A 4646-nucleotide genomic window follows, 5' to 3' on the forward strand; every position below is an offset into this window, starting at 1 on the left:
GAGTCAATGGAAATACTAGAAATAAATATTGTATTTTTTATTCCACTGCCTTGTTCATAAATTTTGACTGACACGTGATTATTTTAGATGTAGGAAGACAAAATGACAGATGACAGAAAACAACTGGTAAGGTATTATTGACCTAAATAAGAAAGCTAATCGTATATGATGGATGGATTGCACATAGGAGCTAAAGGTGAATATGATGTTGTTTTTTGTTTTTGTTTTTATCCCTATGTCAAGCGGACTATTTAAAGGGAGGGTCAAATATGATGATTCGAGTCACGTCTTCTGTGCATGTGGTGTATTAATGACACTCTTCTTAATCTAGATTTTGTTCCAATGCCCCGTATATCTTCTTCTAGACCCAAATTGGCCTGAGGAAGCCAAGAACAAACAGGACCATTGATATAATTTTACTATCAGTATAATTAAACAATATAAAAATTAACCAATATTATTACTTCAAAGATTCTCAAAAAGAAGATAATAAATAGGGAAATACAATCCTGGATGGGAATTTTAGCTAAAAATCTATGGAAAAAATTAGTTACTAATTACTTTCTATTAGTGGATTTTTTTCATTAGTTGTTTTATAAATGAAATAATTCTACCGCTCTGTTTTAAGAGAACAAATTTTATTAAGTTGATCGGCCTGGAGATGAGAAGGCCTTGGAAGGCTCATGAAGTGCTAGATTTGAAGTTCTGATCTATCTTTATGTGATTTCGGATGTCAGTGACAAGAGTTTCGGTTGGACATGTCCTAGGAATCTGCTTATAACACTTGACTTGCAGCGGGCAGAGATGGGGAGATGGGGGAAGCAGGATAATGTTTCTTTTATCTGCCTCCTGTCAGTGACTAGGCTTCACCACTAAAAGAATCAGAGTGCAGAGGAAGATTCTGAGTGCCAGCAGGCATTATGAAATCGGGCACCAGGAGCTCAACGCGGGGGCGTAGGCACAAAGTGCAACGCAGTTGGAGAGAAACAGATCTCTTCACTTCTGACGAGAATGCACCGTGAGTCGGGTGGTGCAAAGAAGACTGAAGAGGAGACAGAGCCTCCAAGTATCTTCCATATTTGCAGTCTGGGATGCCCTAGGAGAGAGCATCCCTGGCTGGGGAGCAGTATGCCCAATCACAGAGGAAGAAAGTTGCATGGTGTTAAGTCTTTAGAAGCAAGACTCTCAGAAGTTGAACAAGGGCATACAGAAATGGTAAAAAAAAAAAAAAAAAAGGGACGGGGAGGGATCAAGGAGTCTAGTGAGGAGCCCACCAGCATTTCTACACCATCTTACCCAGAAATAGCTGGGGCTGACTTTGGAGGAAATAAGGTGGATGCAGAGAGCCTGCAGTCCTGCAGGCAAGGGCTAGTGAGCGTGTGTGACTGCAATGTTAGTGTAAATTTGACCTCGTGTATAATTGCAGAGCGGTGGAGCCTTGATGGATTGGTTACATGTAGATCAAAGAATTTCAGAGTGGGAAGGGACCTCCTGGATCATCTAGTGAGAATATTTTCTTTCCTATTTTGTAGCAACGATATGGAAGGATCAAGAATGGTAAATGATTTGCTAAAGATCAAATAGCTGACTAATGGCAAAGCCGGGATTAAAATTCACATTTTCTGATCTCAGCCCAATTTTTTTTTTTTTAATTTTTGAGATACATCATTATACAAGACACATTATGATACCAAAAAAAATTTCATAATTTGAGGATTTGCAAGTCTTGACCTGAAAATGTGTCAAGGATACTGTTTTCCTTCACGCAGTATGGTGGGGCTTTGGCATCTTGGACTAATAAATCTTATATTTATTCTTGTTCATATTATTATATTATTTACTATTATCTTGAATATGAACTACTTTCATGTCCATCTACATTTCCTTGTGTCTGTCACCTTCATTCTGCAGTAATAGCAATTTCAACTTTGCATTTTCCTTTTGTCTTGTCAGAAGAGAGAATGCCGTCTCTCTTTGTTCCCTCAGGGCCAGCTTTCCTGAAATAAATTCCCATTTTTTTCCTTGTTGAAAAATAGGGCAGTCCATCTCTGACTGTGTGACCCATTGCTTTCTTGAGCTCTAATAGAGATCGTCACATAGCTCATCAAGTTTTATTTCTCTTAAAAACAGAAGGTGACACAGCAATGCCTTTCGTAGACATGTGTGGAAGAGAGAGAAAGTGAGGCCCTACGAAGCCTTTGGTTGATCATGGATGACCTTACAGTACAGCTGTGGCTTCAGGTGTCGAGGTCAGTGGGCGGCTCTGTGCAGTGCAGAGTGCTGACAGAGCCAGGCGTGCTCTGGGCCACAGCTGGGGAGGAAAGGCCAGTGGAATAGCCAAAATAATTTCGCTAAGTGACCCTGAATGTCTGGTGCAGAGCCACATTCCTCTCAAAGCGAGCCTGGCGTTTCCCTGTCCCGTTATCACGTGGGCAGTCAGGGAGTTCTCGGTCACGTCCAGACTGCTCTTAGGCCTGACTCAAAGGGAACATACGAGGGCACAGAAAGTAGCTTTGGATGTAGGACACTTATTTGAATTTCAGATCTGTGACTGGCTCCACAACATTGTCACTTAGATATGCCATGCCTCGGCCTGCCCATTTTACAGTACAGTTTATGTTCTTATATGAAAGCGACTATACTAGAACATTACACATGCTACACAGAACACCCATGTCTGTACAGAGACGTATGTGTGTGTGTGGCTTGAATTTCTAATTTCAAGCATTAGAAATTAGAAATCCTAGCTGTCCTTGGTGATAGTGCCAATCTTTTAAATCTCCCTCTGTAATTTTTTGGCCTTCTCTCTATTTCCTCTTCCCCTGAGCCACACTTTTTTTATACTGAGTGCTGCATTTATTTCATTTTCTTAGTTTAGTTTAGTTTGTGTGTTTGTATGTAGACACATCTAAGGTCTTCTCTGTGTTAAAGTACACAGGAATAAATCATCTCCCTCAAAATGATTCGGATCATCAATAAAGTTTAGATCCTCTGTACGTACTATTAGGACAGGTGGTTTTACAATACACTTTAGAGTATGTTTCATAGAAATAATTAAAATTAAATAAAGTGTTGGGACTTGGAATAGTCACATTCAGTTATCTGGAGATTCCAATTTAGTGACACACTTTGATTCCATGCCATGACAGATGGATGAGACAATACTGCACTAGAATTAAAATGTCTACTGCCAATTTAGAAATAATGGAATTTAAAAAATAATGCCATTAGGAGAAAATAGAGCTGTGTATTCAAGAAGCAAAAGTCAAGAGGAGATTGAGAGAGTATAAAGAAAGAGGTTCAGAGAAATAGCCGATAAGACTTACATTCGGGTATTTCTTTTTTTTTTCCCCCTTTTTTATTATGATGACATTGGTTAACAAACTCCAGTAAGTTCCAAGTGTACAATTTAACAGTAAGGCATATATATATGCCTTACTGTTAAATTGTACATATATATATCAATTGTACATATATATATATATATATCATTGTATGTTCACCACCCATAGTTACATTTTTCTGTCACCATATATTTCAGAGACATTAAGGAGGTGGCCATTCTCTCTAGTACTGTGGCGAGAACACTTTGGACACTAAACATCATTGCAGAGCATGTCGTTATCAGCAAGAGAGCCAACTGGAGACATTTCAGAGGAATCCTGGGAAAGTTAGGGTGGTTTATGATAACCTTCAAAGAAACTGAGGAGGTCCCACTTACATGGTATTTGAGGCTGGCCTGATATTTAAGTTAGACTTTCCATTATTTACAGGAGATATTTTCTAAACAAATAAACAAAAATGAACAAAACACATTTTACGTACTTCTTTTTTTGGTATGACTTAGTAACTACTTTGATTCTTGGCATAGTGTCTTTGATAGTATATGTAGTCAGAGTCTTTCTTGCACTTAATATTTATTGTATCATAATACTCATAACAAAGGAATATGAACATTTAAATAAACTGCAGATATTAAAATTAACTCAGTATTATATAGATGTGATTTGCCATGCCAAGGGCATTTTTTTCTTTTCCCCCGATCACAATTTAGTTTGACATCTACTCTTCCTTCCTTTATTTAGAGCCTGACTTTAAAAATAGACCTCGATTGGTCTAAGACAGTGTTCTTCCGACTGTGGGTCGCAACCATGCGTATGACATAAAATCAAATTAGTGTGGTTCATTATCCTTTTTAAATGAAACAGCATAAGAAAAATCAGTGTTTCATATAGTTTAGATTAAGGGTAAGAACAATTTTATAAACTTTTTATTTTTTTAATTTTATTTTATTAGTTTCAAGCATATAGTACATTGGTTAGACATTTATATAGTTTATAAAACGATCCCCCTAATTATTCCTTCTCTCCTCTGGTTTTCCACCTAGCCAATATATTAATGCTAATTGCATTCCCTATGCCATGCTCCCTATTCCCATGACCATCTATCAACTATTAATTTTTATTTCTTTAACTCTTCACCCCATTCTCCCAGCCCCCCAACCCCCCTCCCCCGTAGCCATTACCAGATTGTCTTCCATATTTGTGATATAAATTTTTTTTAACAATTTTGTGTACCTATGTACTGGGCCTCAATCTAAACATATATTTTTATTGTGGGTCACAGTCAAGAAATTTAAAAACCAC

This window comes from Pteropus alecto, unplaced genomic scaffold (genome assembly GCF_000325575.1).
Source record: "Pteropus alecto unplaced genomic scaffold, ASM32557v1 scaffold110, whole genome shotgun sequence".
NCBI lineage: Eukaryota > Metazoa > Chordata > Mammalia > Chiroptera > Pteropodidae > Pteropus > Pteropus alecto.